Source organism: Myripristis murdjan, chromosome 10, assembly GCF_902150065.1.
Source record: "Myripristis murdjan chromosome 10, fMyrMur1.1, whole genome shotgun sequence".
Classification (NCBI taxonomy): domain Eukaryota; kingdom Metazoa; phylum Chordata; class Actinopteri; order Holocentriformes; family Holocentridae; genus Myripristis; species Myripristis murdjan.
Genome location: NC_043989.1, coordinates 28,761,894 through 28,780,466, shown reverse-complemented (window position 1 = coordinate 28,780,466; position 18,573 = coordinate 28,761,894). Strand labels below are relative to the sequence as shown.

General features: G+C 39.5%; 1 long non-coding RNA gene across 1 annotated transcript; it reads left to right on the top strand.

Moving 5' to 3' along the window:
- The first annotated feature begins 5,041 nt into the window (after window positions 1–5,041).
- Window positions 5,042–18,184, top strand: LOC115367060 (uncharacterized). Its single transcript, XR_003928884.1, has 3 exons — window positions 5,042–5,141; window positions 14,386–14,392; window positions 18,174–18,184. It is a non-coding gene; the product is annotated as an uncharacterized LOC115367060 (long non-coding RNA).
- The last annotated feature ends 389 nt before the right edge of the window (window positions 18,185–18,573 follow it).

Sequence of the window (18,573 nt, the reverse complement as noted above, 5' to 3'; positions counted from 1 at the left end):
CAAGAACCAACAGGTCCACCATCCCATACCAACCCTTGAATACGACTCATAGGAGTGTTTCCTAAATTAGCCCCCCCTGGTGGTGGTGGTGGGAGATATGCCACAAGCTGTGGTGTGCACCATGGTCACAGTTTGGTTAAGTTTAGGCAGCAAAAGTACTTGGTTAAGGTTAGGGTAAGGTTGTGGTTAAGGTTTGTCATGGTGAGTGATAAACATGCAGAAAGCTGCTGTGTAAATGACAGACATGGTGATTTTTGGATGGAGGGCAGTCTCTCAAAAACATGATACTTGAAAACCACACCAAAAACAAAAACACCAAAGTGAATTGCATAGGAGATTTTTTCCCCAAGCCACAACTACTACTGCTACTACTACTGCTACTACATTTTTTTTAAATTTCATTAATTATTTTTGTGCACACACACACACACACACACACACACACACACACACACACACACACACACACACACTCTCACATACACCCTGCTCATCCCTCAAAATTCCTGCACATGAATACATGGATTTTATCTATCTATCTCTCTATCTGTCTAGTAATCTCTCTCTCTCTCTCTCTCTCTCTCTCTCTCTCTCACTCTCTCTCTCTCTCTATATATATATGCATTTTTTCATATTAACCAGTATATCAGCTATTTCTATATGGTTAGCAGACACAGCCTAAATATGGGCATATGGATAAAGTATGTGTGTGTGCATTTGTGGTGTGTTTGTACACTCATGTGCATCCACTCTGTATGTTTTATTGCATGCGTTTGATCGTATGCTTGATTGCGGGTGCACATTTGCATCCAGACTTCATCTATATTGCTTGTATATCACCACCCCCTCCAACAACCCACCCACCCACCCACACACACACACACACCCTGACTCCCACTCACCTTGCAGTGAGAAGCCTCCCTCCCCCTCTGTGCCAGATATGTCAGTAACAGAGTAATTGTGCGCCCAAACTGAGCGGTGATGTCACGGGGTGGGTGAGCTCTTCTACCAGGAATAGGAGGGAAACCTTTCATTTTTGCACCCTCTTCTTTTCAACTCGTTTTATTTTTCATTCTGTCATTCTCTCATTTTTGCTCTTGTTCCAGTTTTCATCTATTCATTCTCTTTCTAGCTCTCTCCTTCTCTCTCCCTCTCTCTCTCTCTCACACACTCATTGTTTGGGTAAGCTCTTTTCAACAGAAATAGTAGCAGGAAGCTTTCATGATGTTTCCTTGTTTCTATTGACTCTTGTTCCTTCGTTCTGCCTTCTCAATGTCTTGTTTACCTTCTCTGCTCCTCGTGTTCGTTCTCCACGTCTTTGACTTGGTGTTTCAGCCTCCCTCTGTCTGGTTGTGATAGTTGAGCTACAAATAGGGGGAGGCCTTGTGTTCTTCCTCTCTGAGGGTTCTCCCTCCATGTGTTCTCCAAGGATTTAACTAAAGAAAAACCCTTTTCAGTTCTGTCATTCTGTCATTTTTGTTTTCACTCTCTCTGTCTTTTTGGACTGGATTCTTCATGAGAAGTGTTGGGAAGTTTTTTGTTTGTTTTTTCTTTTAATTCTTTCTTTCTTTGATGGGTTTGACCACTAATACCAACTGACTTCAAGCTGCTGTTAGCAAGTAATTTGTGCCAATAATCAGTAACTTTAAATTGGACTTTTCTTTGCTGGAATCCAGATTAATTAAATTCTTTAACATGGCTGAACGGCTTTTTAAGGCAAGAGTGACCCACCACAAGGCTAGGAAAACTCGAGGACAGATGGCTGTCTTAAAACTTTTTCTGGTCATTTTCTTGCTCAATGTTCGAGTCACTTGTTAATTTGCTCATCACCTTTTACCCCATGTTTTTGGCAGAAATCAAGTGAATTTGTTAGTGAAGTGAAGTGAAGGGTTAAATGCTTGTGAAAGGCATGTGAAAGTAGCCTCAGACTGTAGTTTTTTTTTTTTTTTCCTTTTTTTTGACTATAAATAAACTCAGAAATTAAATGTGAGAAGTTAATGGGCTATAATTGGTCAATTTCAACAGCTGATCACAAAAAAAAGCAGTTGCAGGACGGCGTGCAGAATGCCCTTTGTGAATTTAGAAGTCACAGCTAACTTACTGATATATCAGAATAATTTTGATTCTGACTTTTCATCGTTCTTTTAATTGCATTTTATTTATTTTATATCTCTTTTTTTCTGTTCCATTGAAGTACAGCTCTCCACCCAAATGCAACATGTGGTAGGGGGCGATTTCTTACTTTTGTTTTCTTTTTTTTTCTTTTCCTTTTTCCTTTTTTTCTGTCCCAGCCCTCATTTCTCCTTTGCAACACATGCACTTTGTCTGACTCTCGCTCTCTCTCAAGCACACACACACACACACACACACACACACACACACACACTGCTTCATGTTTTCACACACGCTCGGTGCCACACTGTTCAGCGTTCCTCTTCTGCTCGCTTCCTTTTCTTCCATCCCAGTCTCTCCCTTTTGGTAGGCGCCTCTTTCCTCACTCGCTTTCTCTCCTTTCTCGCCCCATATCTTCCCTCGCTCTCTCTCTCCCTTCATCCCTCCATCCTCCCCCCTGTTGCTCCTTAGGTATTTCTCTTTAGTTTCCCCCTCCATCTTTTTGCAGAGCTATAATGAGTGAGAGATGCACAGGGACCCTTAGGCCTCTCTCTCCCTCTTCTGTCTTTGCTCAGTCACTTTCATTTGTCTGTTTCTCTCCTCTTTTTCTCAATTGGCCTCTCTCTCTCTCTCCCTCTCTCTCTCTCTCTCACCCCCCCTTCTCTCTCTCTCTCTCTCTTGGCTCTTCCTGTCACTCTCTCATTTATCTCTCTTCCTTCCTCTCTCTCTCTCTCTAAAGCCAGAGTATAGGAGGCTAATTATGCAGATGGTATTCGTAAAGCCAGTTCCCATGGCGACTGCACTGTTGCGACGCAGGAGACGTCAAAATGGCCGACAGTCAGTTGCCGAGAGGTTCACCCGCTGCAAAAAGTAGCACAAGATGCATAGCTTGGGGTTAAAATGATACAGGTTCTCAGAGACAAATATAGATATTTTGTACTGAAGCTGCTGATAGGTGATGGCTTGAGCCGTAGTCTTTTTATTTAACCATTTACATGGCCAAAAAATTCACAGCCAAGAAAACACCACTAAACAGGACTTAGATTATATGGCACTAAAGATTTTAGACTGGATAAATGTGCCACTTGCATCATGGTACCCATCATGTCCTAATATAGCCTTATCCCTTTGAAACCTGAACAAATTCACTTGTTTTTTTACAAAAATTAACCCCCCCCAAAAACTGTGAAAAGATATCAAAAACTAAATGAAAATGTAAATTAATAATAATAATAATAATAATAATAATAATAATAATAAAATTCCCCAAAAAAATAAATACTAAAAAAAACAAAAAAAAAAACACCCACCCAACTGTACTAATAGGCTTTAAAGTAGGTTCAGGAAGGGGAAAAGGCAGCTTGATTTCTGAGTAAAATCAGATGATGAGCCCTCTGAATGAAAATGACCCTACATGGGGGAATCATCATCATATCCGACACGGATCCTAGTTTTAAAATAATGAAAAAAAAAAACAAAACAAAAAAAAACAGAACTGTATCTTCAAAAGGAAGTCTCATATTCAGTGTGCCTTTACTATATTACTATATTTAGGGCTGATATATTTGTTTCATTTTTCTATCACTATGGTTGTATCACTATGTTTTCCTAGGCTCGGCTTAACAATAACATTTCTTACTCACGTTTCCTCTCTCACTGTGCAGCGGCTGAAAGAATCCCTGCTTTTCCCAGCATGTAGAGCCCACAGCGGGGGGACACTGCTGCGCTCGGTCCACCACCCAAGAAATTAATTGAGGAATTCAAGTGCTGTTCGCCTTTCATATATCAGAAGGCCATAAGGAACGGTGTGGTGACTTCTTGATTGATATAACTGATGTGTTACGAGTCAGCTTTACTTCTCTAGTCTACAGTGTTGATAAAAATAAAATTGCATTGGCCACCTATACAGGCTAGACAGAGAAAGGAGGAAGGCTACCACTGTAGAAAATAAAGGCAATGAGGTAATGAGGCGGTGCAGATTGGAAACATGGTCTAAAAGGATGCAAATTCAAAGCAGGATACAAAATTAACTACCTCTGCTCTGTCTCTCTTTGAATAAAAGATTTTTAGCATTGACAATTCTCTTGGTTTCCTTTCATAAGGGCTTTGTAAATTTGCACATTTTTGTCTTATGTGTGATGTGCAGTGGCTGAGACATTGCAGTTTGAAGCTTGGGGACTTTTTGGCCTGTTGGTGGCGCTGCAGTGGGCCAGTCAGTTTCATTTTGTGGATTCTGGATAACATAAAAAGACATTAATCCCCGATGTTTCATAGTGTCCGATACAGTGAGGATGAAGCTTATTGTCCTGTTGGCCTGATGGTTGTGCTGTGGTGGGCCAATTAGGTTCATATTCAAAATGCTGGACCCCAGTGTCAAATCCATCATTTCACCAAGTTTTGTCCAAAAGAGGCTCAAAAATCATCCATGACGGACAGAAGGATGGACAGACGCAGTCCAATCCCAGTCCCTTCCCTGATCTTCAATCATGTGGGAACTGGCTGGATCCATTGCCAGTCCTTGAGGTGCTTTCTATTTAGAGATGGCAATACCTTTGGTGTCACTTCTCATACTCATTTTTTCACCTGAGACAGCTTGAAATTTTCTTATACTGTTTTTTCTGTGAATGGTTTTACAAATGTTTTGGTAATTTTCTAGTCTTTTTCCCAGCTTTTTACAGGTTTCATGCTCATTTACCAGGTCATTCCTTCCTAATTTGTTCATTGTCTTTTTATCCAAGTGTTTTTCAAAGAAATCAAGTGATTTTTCCAAGGTTTCAGAGGGTGAAACCATGTATTATGACATGTTCCAAGTGCTGAGATTTTTCAAACAGGATGGGCCAAGACAACTCGCCATAAAGTCTAGAATGTGAGAATTTAGTGTGACAACTCCAATGATCTGTTTCTGGCTGCCAGACTCTGCAACGACTTGTGAATGTCACACTACATCCTGAAAGACGTCGTGCACTGATTGGTCGGGGTCAAACGTGTAGTGTAGCCTCTCTCTCGGACAAGACATGGCAAGAATTTATGTGGCAACAAGCGCCTGATCACGCCTGACACAGTGACCATCGTGATAGACGGAAATGTGCTGTAATCTGAGGTCTGGTTTCTCAAGTGATAGGTCAGGACCCATAATGGACCACAGGCCAAGTTATGGCGGCCTTGTGCATGACAAGAGTACCAATATGTTTTTAATGACCCCGTTGCTCGTGAGAGACATTTTTAATTTGGGTTCTAGGCTACATACAATGAGCAACTCTTCCTTGAAGAATTTCCCAGAGGAGGGATGTGATAGAGTGAGGTGGTGCTGTGTGTATCTACTGCGGGATGTATTCAAGCATCACAAAATGAAGCATTTTACAACCCACAGAGCTTCCCTGATGCTCTTGTTCTTTTTTATTTTTGAAGTTTTTTTTTTTTGTGTGTGTGGAATTTTCTTTTGGGGGAATGTACAGTATCAAACAGAGCACAGTGGGGAAATAACTGGTCTTTGTTGTCAAGAGCTACTCTGTTATTGAAGGGAATTTTGATAGAGGATAATTACAGTGGAATAATTGGCTTTCTCTATATGCTGACTGAACATGATGTGTATTATACATTCTATTTAATGTAATTGATATTGAGTCATCGGCAAAGAAGAATAGGGCTGTTTTGCATGGCTGTCATTAATATCCAGTTCAGCCATGCTGTCAGATAGAAAATGCACCAAGCAAACTACAAACTTCTTCTGCTTAAGGAAATAATTGAGTGAGTAGGTAAGTTTACTATGAATGAATAAAACATTGAACTTTGCCACTGACATTGACTATCTTTTGTGATGAGGAAAACATTTTCATTTGTTATATAATAAAATCATGGTGATAATAGGGGCTGCCTTATGGAGTTCTTTATTTTATATTCTTTTGAGTTCTTTGCTGTTCTTTATAGAGTTGTTCTTTTTTTGACATCAGTATGTTTTTTACTATGTAGTCTATTGCCACCTTCACTTTATTGTAATCATGAGAACAAAATGATAAGATGTCGATACAAGTTTGAAGTGTTAATCGAAGGATCAAAAAGCGACATCGCTATGAATGCTTGGCCGCCACAGGTCAGGCATCCCTGTGATAATAGTTCCACTATTGTTATAGTGTGAGTGCAACTGATCATTGTAATTTTGGTTGATTCAGTGCCATGTTTTGCCATCTGTACAGACCTACTTCCACAATTTGGCATACACTGATATCTGAGTCTATTTGTAATTACAGCAAGGAGAAAAGTACTTTCTTAATTTTATTTATTCATTTATTTATTTATTTATTTTACACAAAGCAGACTTTATTCAGGGTTAACCCAGCATGATGTGAACAAGGTATATGAGTCCACCTCCCAAATGTGTGGTTGGACTCTTTCTTACCGAGCCTCAGATGGTTAGATTTATTTATGTCTAATGTCACCACAAGGGTGAGACTTCACTTTTACTTCTCATTACACTGTTTTACAGGGTGAGTTTTGACCAAGGAAATTGAGTACTTCCTGCTTTAAATTCTTATTCCCTCACCTATAACATGTCATGTGAAAGCATCTTGACAGCACCTTGAAGTCAAAGTAGCAAACATCCATTCTGTTGAAGTGTCCCTGAGCAAGACACTTAATCCCCACCAGCTTCAAAGCTGCTGTTACGCTATTAACCCTGACCTCTGACCTCCACAGGGAGGTCACAGGGTCACAGCAAGAGAAAGGAGAGTAACTCTTCAGGTATCAGAGTATCATACAAATAAACTCTAAGGCTGCTTGTAATGATGTATACATTTTTTTTTTTTTTACAACAATGATTTATTAATCCCCAGGAAGGGAAACTGGGTTTGTCACCCAATAATTGCAAGTTGGAATATGGACATCAACCACCAAGGAAACTGGTAATAATAGCAATCAAATATCAAATATATCTAATATGCAAACGGACAAAATATGTGACAATAAACAAGCAGTGATAGCTTTTTAAAACACATATTAGAAAAAACACTGCACAAAAAACCAAAGTGGCCGTTTGCAAAGACAGAGTCAAATTTGTAAGAATACTTACCACCCACTTAAAATGTTCAGCTTCATCACAAGAGTTTTATGTTCAAATTCAGACTTTCTTCACACAGAATTAATTCACTCATAAGAGCTTGTGATTGTTCTTTAGAGCTCCCATTTAAAGTTAAAGTCCGTTCCACCTCTAAGCTGTAAACCTGATTAATATAGCCTACAATAGAAAAAAAAGCATTAAGTGACAACATGCAATATCTGAGAGCAAAATTGATTAAATTCATTTTAATCTTGTATCATACAAAGTATCAACAATTTGAGGTTATGCAAATATTTCCATGCAGTGATTTCAGAATCAGGAAGCCTGGAGAGTTGCATTCAACCAGCGATAGTAATTTACAACCCCCATATCCCAAAGTTACAATTCCCATCATCCCCTACTCTAAATCTGGACGCTACAGGGCCACCAGAAATTAATGGCATGTAACGGCCAACATAAATATAATTCTAATTATCCCCGGTCATTTCCCCCAGTGTGCTTGGACTTCTATGTAATAACACCATAAAACTTCGGTCAGTGTTATGTATGCAGTGTTATGGGCACAGGGTTAAGAACCATACAGAGACTGGTCAAATACGACTGTAACATGCTTTGCAAATTCTTTGATGGAGTGTCCCCTCAGCTCGTTAAGCCTGTTGCCACGGTGACTGATTGATGATTCCCGACAAGGGGCTGGAGATTGGAGTTTGCAGCGGCAACGTTAAAGGACAATTCCAGGGTGACTGCAGTTTTTGCTCATTCCCTTGACTTTTCAGCCCACTGTAGATGGTTTTCCAGTGTTTTTGACAGCTTAGGCAATAGTTATTTTCCCCCTCCTCTTAATACATTTTAAAGCAAATATTTTTGAGATAAATGTAAAAATCACTTTATAGAGAAGGGCACCTATTCTATGCCTAATGGTGTGAAGTCAAGCTTTATTTTCTATTTAATTACAAAGTATAGCTGGCAGAAGCAGCTTGCTTTGATTTGTCTCTTCACTTGACCGGTTAGTGATTGACAAAAGGCGGGAATATCGTAATATATCTGTGGAGAACACTACTGATTGGTTGCAAGTAATATTCTGGAGAAGCCAAAGCAGAAAGACATAAGGGGACAAGAAACTTTAACTTTAGCTTGATCTGATCAAAAGCAGAAAGCAAAGAGTAAGCAACAAGGTTGCCAGAAAAAAATGTTGCCATTTTACATTCCTGCAACCCAACAAATACTTCAAAATGTCAACGTTTCTGAACCAAAAATGTGTTTCATATCAACATAACGTCACAAGATAAAAACAAGGTTTCATCTTCTGCTCAGCTCATCTTGAATTTTGCTTGTGAATATAGGTTTTATATGATTTTTGTCTTTCATTCTTTCTTTCATTCTTTCTCTCCTTTGGCTGGCCATTGCCCAGAATAAAAGACTGAGAATCTGCTGTGTCATAATGAGGAGAAGACAGTGGTACACACAAACATACACACACACACACACACAAATACACACACACATTTTTCAAGCAGTTGCAAGTCATGCTTGTTGGTATCATTTTATTGTTGTTATCACGCTGTCTCCTATCAGACAACCCAACGTCCCGCTAGGCTGGATGGACACCAACTGTCACTGTTTGAATCATAAATGATTTACAGGCCAATTAGTCTACTGAAGTATGAAGCGGAGTTTGAGTGGTGTGACAAGAGGTCTGCGTCTCAGGCAGACACCTTACAGTTGGCTAATCACCCAAATCTTTTCAGTCCCTAACAGAAAAGTGATCTTCACATGAGGGACAGGCACAAAGTCAAAATGATTTCTCAACAAACTGACTGAATGGATGAATTTACAGACAAGGGGCAAAAACAAAGTTGTTGTGATCTTTAAGAGCACATTTTAACCAGCATAACTACATTTGAGACAGTGGCACTATTAAACTGTATGTGGTGATAAATGTCATTTTATATAAATCAGGTCCATTTTATTAACCAGATACTGCTAAATTTTATGCCATACAAACATTGTCTAAGAGAATTTGATAACAGCAGTTTAGTCCTAAAATTAAAGTACAACAAATCTATGTTCCACACTGATTCAAATTCAACCCCCTTTGGTTTGTTGAAACCAAAATTAGGCTGAACATTTTTGACACACACGACTTAGATCTCATGTTTGGTTTGCATTCCGTGATTCAGAGTGATGTTTTCCTTTCTCTCTCTTTCTTGAGGCTCTCCATCACTAGATATTAGTGGGATTCAGTGGGATTTTAGAGGGTAAAGGGAATTCTTCATCAGAAAACTGCACAGTCTAAAATATACGGTTCATTTATGGATGACATTAGAGTCCAACTTTGGAGGTCAATGGAAGACATAAATCCTCCTCAACTAAGCAGCTCATCAAAATATGTGAAAAGGCAAAGGATATGAATATTTTTTGCAAACACAGAATGTATCAATAAATTGCTCTTATGACATTTAGTAGAATTTTATGATAAGGCACACTGCCTCTGGGTATCTTTGCAACATGCTATGAGTTATGTTTGTTAGCTGTTAAGTTGTTCGCCAGGTTGCTAAGAAGTTAAACATTACTGTATTATACATAGAAAAGATGAAGGAACTGATCAACTTGGGAGCCAGGAAGCAGCGATCACATGCAGATAAATTGATAATTAATTAGACTCGTATGTCATTGTCAAAAATGCAAGACAGCCTGTTCCTTCTCATGACACTGTGTATTTTTAGAGTCGCAGGCTGTGTGTGCCTGACTTGACATGCTCCTCTATAGGTTCAGAACGTTCTACAACCCTTAAGGTGAAACCTTTACAAAACACATTATATGAACTGAAAAATATACAGTCATCAACTTACAGACAAGACTGTTTTCCTTAGTTTCTGAAACGCTGATATTATTTAGATACAAGGTTTTGGTTCAACAGCAGCGATATGCAATAAACAAAGCCAAGGAAACAGAATATTATAGTAAATAACTGTCTTTCACTAGTATTTTGCTTACTTGTAAAGAAATGCTACAACAAAAAGGCTAAGCTGCCATCAGTTAACTGTAATTTTGAATTTTAGAACTGACATGACAAAATATTATCCTGGGTTACTGGGCAATTCAGGGTTAAATTTTGCTCCTACTTATAGGAAACCACATTGTGCAAAGACATAAAGTCACATTTAACCAATCAAATGAGCCCCTGTCCTCGCCTTTAAAATGCGCTGCGTGAAGGCGTAATGAAAGTTTACACAGCTGACATGGAGGTCTACTGCCGCAGGCGGAGCGGAGCTCAGGAGACAGGCGCGGAGCGGAGACCGGCGAGCAGTGCGGACACGTCACCAAAACCTCACAGGCAGGCTTCCGGAATGTCAGACACATGAACAATGCAATAAATACCGAAAAAAAACACTATTCAATGCTACGATCACAATCAGCACATACATATATCTCCATATCAACTGTCCCGTCACAGCTGATGTCAGATCAAAGGAGATCGGCACCGTTTGTGCTGATCGTGAGGTTTTGGTGATGTGCGCCAGCCAGCCAAACTTCCACTGCGCCAGCTCCGCTCCGCCTTGCGCTGAAAGTAGACGTGGTTTCAGATGGCGAGCTTTTGGCGCACCTCGGCAAAGCCTTTTGACACGAAACTGTCACTGCGCCAAGTTGAATCTGTTGATTATGTATCATACTGCAGCCTGGTCACCAGAATAAAATGTGCTCATTTTATATTTTTGCAGCAGATTTGCTGAGACATTTTTTTGAGATAATATAAAGCGCATGGAGTTATGATTCCCGTGTAAAGCAAGAGCAGTGCTAACATTAGCTAACATTTCCTTACCTTAACCATGACAACAAAACTGTCCCAACCTTAACCACAGCCTCTTTCTAACCTTAACCTAACCTAAGCAAAGCAAACTAAAGTGGCAAAAGTAGTGAACGAGCTAACAAAAGTTGAAGTTAAAGTTAAGTTATGCAATGTATTTTTGGTGCAGAAGCATTGACATTTCAGCGCTTCTGCAACGCTTTATCCATTTGTTTGCAGAAATGGAAAATGTTTTGCAGAAATGGAAAAACTACAGCATTTTATTCTGGTGACTAGGTTGTGTACTGTCATAGAATAGGTTCATAAATACATAAATACATAAATACTTAGGTACATAAATACTATGTCTGTAATACTTCATGTGTCTATAAGGAAACAGCAAGTTGATTGAAAGTACTGAATAATGTAAGAGAAAATCAGTGTTAAAGTCATGAAATCTGAAGAAAATAATCTGGTAAGTACTGTGTATGTAGATCAGTAACTCTACTTTTAATGGGTTTCGAAAAAAGATGAAACAATGTTGAAGTGCATTTCCAGTGAAAACAGCTGTTTATGGACATGACATTAATACAACCACAGGGCACACTTTAAACAAAAACTAACAAAAACCCGTTGCTGGTCTCCAGATTTAGAGGAATGAACTCCTAATGCAGTATGAAATATTTCCTATATTATGGCATAACACAAAGAGAAGAAAAAAAATGTACAGACCAAATCACAACTGGGACACAGTTGGAATGAGTGAAAAAATTGTTGGGGTGACAGATTACGTTGTACAAATGAGGGCAGCAAAACAGATGAAAAAGTCAAATGGTAAAATTGCTCTCGCTCCATACATTCATTCTTTTTTTGCTTAATTTATTAACTGCAACCATCATGAGGTCCTCTTCTCCTTTGTGTCTCATAATCACTGCTGTTTCTCTCATTGTTTTTCCTGATATGTCCTTCATACACACACACCCACGAGGTATTATATGACTTGATGGTCATGAATATGCAGGCAGTGGGATCAGGCCCCTTGTACAAACTGACAGGAAGACAAATGATGCAACCTGCTGTAACACACACTCACTCAGCGCTTCAATTAACTAAAAAGACCAGTGGCCTGACTCTGCGTGTGTGTGTGTGTGTGTGTGTGTGTGTGTGTGTGTGTGTGTGTGTGTGTGTGCGTGTGTGTGTGTGTGTGTGTGTGTGTGTGTGTGTGTGTGTGTGTGTGTGTACGTGTGCGTATATAAGAGAGAGAGAGAAAATGTGCATGCACATAGATGAGAGTTAGATGTTTTTATGTGAGACATTAAGTTTTAGAAAGACAGCTACTGTGTGTGTGTGTGTGTGTGTGTGTGTGTGTGTGTATGCCAATATGTGTGCATTTGCAACTGTAGTCAAATGAAGGACCATCCTGTAGCTTCCTTACAGCCATGAGCCATTAAATTCTTTCAGACCTCCACTGCGCGGCTGCAGCGAGGCTTTGGGAAAACAGCCTGATCCTGATTTGAATGTTTCCATCAGCAGTGACAGACGTGTCCAGAACAAGGGCACCGTTGCTTTATAGCCACTCAAGGGTCTGCATTATTGCAGTAGTGGAGAGCAACAATAAATAAACACATCTCCAGCCTCAGTGCCACGTAGCTTCTTGGCTAATCCGGTGCATTCAGTCTCACAGAGGAGCCCTCAGACTTACTGTAGCAACACACTGAGCCCAGGTTATATTGAGTTGCTCCGTCCCAAGCAGCTAATAAATACAAGAAGAAAAGGCTAGTAAGCATGAGCAGTGGCTGAGCAGACAAAGAAAAGAGCCACCTGCTGAAAGCCAAATCAAAGCCTATATAGTGCGAAAGCCAGGCCACAGCCACTGCCTGCTGTGAGACACAAACAAGATGGTGCAGTACAGTCTTTTGGACATCAGGGGCAGTGCTGAGTGCTAGTGGCCTGCAGGCCCCGATTGACACAGCATTCGGGTGACCACATTTATGTTCCCCCCTCCTCCTACTTTACATGTAACACAGTGAATTTTACTCTGGTTATAATGACCATAGATTTATATGAATGTATAGCTAATGTACAGGCTCAGTACACAACCTATCCAAAAAAATCTTCCACCATTGACAGTCATGGGCCTTGAAAATCGTGCACTAGCCCATTACACTAATGATCAAATCTGAATGCAGCTCACGTCTCCGTGCAACATGTCATGTCAAGTATCTCCATCATTATCCATCCATCAGAAATGGCCTGTATGAGACCTACATGCAGAACCGTTAAAAAATCATCCCACTCACACCGAATAAAGCAAGCCCGATAATGCAAGCAACCAGTTCAACAGCTCATTGATCACAGAACCAGTTGAGGTGATAGTACATTGAGACAAAGTATTGCAATGTGCACTATTAGAAATTGTGGTTGTTAAGCTCAGAAACAGATATTGAGGGAATCAGAACAGAATAGTGACTTGATTTTCATTACAGAATCCACAAAGGGACACTTTTTTTCATTCTCCTGGTCAGAAATGGAGGATACAACATTTATAAAGGACCTGATCTACTTTCTTGAAAATAAAATCGTTAACTAATGTATGAATAGTAGCACTCAGGAATACAGGGGTTTACTTATTCCACACAGCAGGGTGGATCAGTAAAACGGTCTTTGAGCATATTTTCTAGCAGTAATAAAGCATACTGCTATTATTACTGAGGTAAACAGCATCCCTCTCTCTCTCTCTGTAGACCATTGTTACACAACCCAATATTTATAATGAAGACATATTTATAAGCTGACATGAAACCAGTAGTTGTGAAATGATGGCAACTAACGTCAGAAGATTTCCACTAGCATTGAGGCTGTGTGCTGTTGACTGTTTGCATAACCAGAGGGTGCAAAAAAGTGATCTTTTTTTTCTTTTTTCCATATAAATGTGTTTATTCTTAACCACTGTCTGGTCATTTTAACCTGATTACTTATCTTATACTTATTTCAGCTGATTTTCTGGAAAAGTCCCATTGATCGCTCTACGTCACCCCCTGGAGGTGGTCTCACATACTGGGAAAAAGCAGAGCATCTCCCCGTAGACTGTCTGTTAAAACTTTATCAGCAGAAAATCCAAGGAAATTAAATGTCAGTCCCTTCTGGTGATCTTTTGGAAGTGCAGAAACACCACAGCAATGGGAACGTGGCACCAATGATGCAGACAAAATTAAGAAGACAAAAGGCTGTAGCAATGAGTGCTGCTCAACAAAGGACTCTTTGAAATAACAAAACCAAAAACAAACAAAAAAGGAAAAAAAAAGAGGAACATGAGGATTACCACTTAAATGGATCTTTCCACTTTCACTGATCCCGTGGTGAATTCATTTCCCCAGCATTTTGTTATCACGTTAACACCACATGTGTCACCACAAGACAGCAATTGCCAAAGAAATTGTGTGTTTTCCGCATAATAAAGAGAGAAGAATGAGCACAGAGCAGACAAGTGCCTCTCACCCTTTTTCCACCAAGGATGTTTGACGGCTGGTTTGGAGCTGGTGCCTCATCTTGACCCAGTTATTTGTGTTTTGATAGCCAAAGAACCAGCTTTTGACCAGGATATCTGGTTCCAGAGTGGCACCAACTCTTTGCTGGGCTACAAGAAAGAACCACTTATACCGCTTATATTTAAGAATTTCCCAGTTTGGGATCAATAAAAGTATATCTATCTATCTATCTATCTATCTATCTATCTATCTATCTATCTGTCAGGGGCTGGGGGCGGGATTATAGATAAGGTCAGTATTTATAACAGCCAAGTTGAGACCCTGAATACTGCAAACCATCAATAAACAGCCAAGTCAGTCACATCAAAACAGTTGTGAAGCATCAGGCTGTTTAACTCACCTATTTTAACACCTGTTTGTTGACAGATTATATCAGCCTCTGACACTTTTTACAGTGTTTTCCCTAACGAGCACTGGCCGGCTCCACTTCGTCCTGCACCATCACCACTTTTTTTTCTTTCTTTTGTTTGTTTGTTTGTTTTTATGCTAGCAACTTATCTTGACACACATTATCAGATTTTAAAAAATGTTTTTTTTTATAATTATGACTACACCAGTTTGAGTTTTATGATATCTGTCTATCTCGCTATCTGTCTATCTGTCTCTATGCAGTGGAAACCACCTGAACATGGTTACAGTGTTTACCTGCTAATGGATCAAAAAGCTTGGGACAGAGTCATTCCTATACAAATATTGTTTAAATAATATACTTACTATAACCAAGTAGTCAGCTTACAGTGTTCATTTTGGGTCTTTCCATACATGATTTTTTAATTTATTTAGTTATTTATTTTTTAAGAAATGCACTTAAACCACAACCACACTGTTGCCTGGTTTGTTGTAGTTTGTTAGTTAGTTTGCTTTTGCTGTTGGTTTGGAAAGAGCACAATATTGTTTTATAATACATAGCTATGTGTTATACAGTTGTCCCTCGCTATAACGCGGTTCATCTTTCGCGGCCTCGCAGTTTCGCGGATTTTTTTTAGTGCAATTTTTTTTTTTTTTTTTTTTACAGCGCATTGTGTTCTGCGTCCTGATTGGCTAAGGGAGAGCCCGTGCATTGTGTTCTGCGTCCTGATTGGCTAAGGGACTGTAGACCATTGTCAATCAATCTCCTCCGTGCCGTGTCTCCTGTACAGTACAGAATGCGTTCATTCTATAATACTGGACTCATTTTTCTACGAAGGTTTGAACTTTGAGAGTGTTTAAATAAGAGAGAAAAGTGAGAAAATGTTAATGTCTGTCTGAGAAAAGTATATAAAGTGTGTAGTGAGGCGTTTAACAGCCTTAAAACATCTATAATAATTGTAAAAAATAAAGCTGACTACTTCGCGGATTTCGCCTATTGCAGGTTATTTTTAGAACGTAACTCCCGCGATAAACGAGGGACCACTGTATATATATTTACAGGAAAAAAGACAGTAAGAGAAAAAGAAAAATATAAGTTTTTAACAAGAAAACTGAAAGAATGAGATGTATAAAATCAGACAGGCAGAATAAGAAAGGGCAAAACACACATGCTTGACTAGTGCAAAGGCAAATGTGTAAAACAGGGGGAAAGAAAGCTTCTAAGAATAAGTTGTAACACTGAACCAAGCAGAAGACATGCACTTCTCAACCCCACATTTGTCTGGCTAACCACCAGACTGAAGCAGACACGCACACAAAAAATAGTGTCTTTGCACAAACGTTGCATCATTTCTGCAGCTTGCTAACGATCGCAGGACTTAGAAGAAAAGTTCCAAGACTTCGATACGGGTTGCCCCTTTTTCATGCATGGCTGTCTGTTTTCATTTGGTCACATCATGCCACAGATTTTTAGATAGAGTTAGGAATGTCTCACAGAATCTGGCTTGATCCTATCACATTCTTTCTTTTGTGTCTTTTCTAACTTTGTTTCTTCATCAATACTACATTAAGGGCCTGGTCCCAGCTTGCATCACTGTTTAATCTCTGACCATTTGCATCACACTGTTTCAAAAAAAAAAAAAAAAAAAAAAAAAAAAAAGAAAAGTTTCAGAAGTTTCAGAAGTTTCAACAGTAAGGAAAGTTTGAGAAGTCTGGATGACTGATGACTCATATTCATCTTTGTTTTTCTTTCTTTCTTTCCTTTCCTCTCCTGCCCTGTGAACAAAGTCCAGAATCACTGTGTGCCAACTGAGTTTGAAGATGCATTGCTTTATTTGTGTCCTTCCCTCTTTTTCAAGTCGAGGAATGCAACAGGTTTTCGGGTGGTTATATAATTTAAGAACACATTCAGGGGTCCTTGATAGATTGTTGGTGCTGGTGGATACTGAATTATAGGTTCCATAACAACATCTGTGTGTGTGTGTGTAGTTATTTTCTCATAAGTGAGAAAAAGAGAGAGACCACTCTTGTTTTATGCCAATTTAAGTGTAAATGCTGTTACTATATGTATATTTCAAAATTATACATTATCTTTGTACCCTTTTCTTATATTGCAAAAATGCAATATAAGAAAAGGGCTTAGGATGGATTTTTCTTTAACAGTTGAAGTTGAGCCAGTGTCCCCAAAACTTCCTTAACACACAGCGAATGGAGTCAGAGAAGAGATAGAGACTGTACAGTGGGAACAGACTAAAAACCATGTATGTCCTGGTTCGTGGACTCTCCCTGTTTGGATTTCTAAAAGAAGATAAAAATATGACCCAGATTTTGCAGCTTTTTTGTGTGTGCCTGTGATTAAAAAAAAAAAAAAAAATCAGATGTAGGTCATTTTAGGTGAAAAGAAATCACATTTCCTTATCTTGAGTATTCATCCTCAATAAAGCGCCTGAGAGTTTCCAAAGTTTTGATGTGGCCCTAGTTCTGTGAATCATTTTCTCCATGTGGAACAAAGCTGACAGGAACAGTTATAAAGCGGGAAATGTATAATATCTGTATGTAGGCTTCCCCTTTAAAGGAGGATTCTGACCATTTTTGATCTGGACCCTATTTTCCCATTATTTTCCACTAAACCAGTCATTTCAGTCCAAAGCTTTGCTTCGCTGCAGAGCTACTTTTGATTTTCAGCTGATGAGATTTTGGTCAGAGTTGATCAGTTTGATGGAAGCAGATGGGAAAAAGGGGTCCAAGGTGAAAATGAATGGAATTATCCTGATCCCGTATTCTCATTCTTCTCATGTGCTTTAATTTTCGGTGTTAAAATGTGAAATTGAATGTATTAAATTCCCCACACAATATCCAACTTCCCTCTCGGCTTGCTTCCTCCATCTTCGGCTTGACACCTGACTTCTGTGCGACCTCCATTATACAATCACTTTAAGCAATTTGCCCCAGAAGGAAACTTAACATCTGTGGTTTGGAAACATTTTCAGCTGGGAGACAATGTCTGATATCAATTAAAGAGGGGAAGAGGGGGCGGGGGTGGGGGAGGCAGAATAGGAGATACAAGGTTTCAGCTAGCCACCGGCAATGTGGGAATTCTTAAATTAAGTGGTATTCCCCTTTAACCAATGCTCTTGAAATTGTCCTCCCAGGTGTATTGATTTTTGTGTCAAAGAATAAATTCTAATGAATCCAGTGCAATAAAATCCCCATGCTACTTTCTCTTATCTTTAATTTGATGCGTGACTTCGGTGCCCACCGCCGTTGTACAATCACACTCTAATTTCCCCCCAAAGCAAAATTTGCCCAGTCTCATGACACGCAGGCACCAATGATTAACTGTGAGCAATTATTATTTGAATAGGAGCCTTGTCTTCTCTCTGTGCCCCATAAAAGACAGACTAGCTATTACTATCAAGGCGCGACATTGTCTTTGTATGACCTGTCATTTTTATTGAAATCCTCTATTCTGGAGAGGGGCACACCGGCTGCTTTAACCCAAGCTTAAACACAGCCAGACACATGTGCCTCAAGGAAAACACACACAAACACACCTGAGAGCACACACACACACACACACACACACACACACACACACACACACACACACACACACCTCTTTTCAAAGCCAAAGGCAACGGGAGAGGAGAGGGAGGATTTGATTGTCTTGGAAAACACAGCTCATCAAACAAAAGCATTTGGAAATGGCAGCTCTGATGGATATA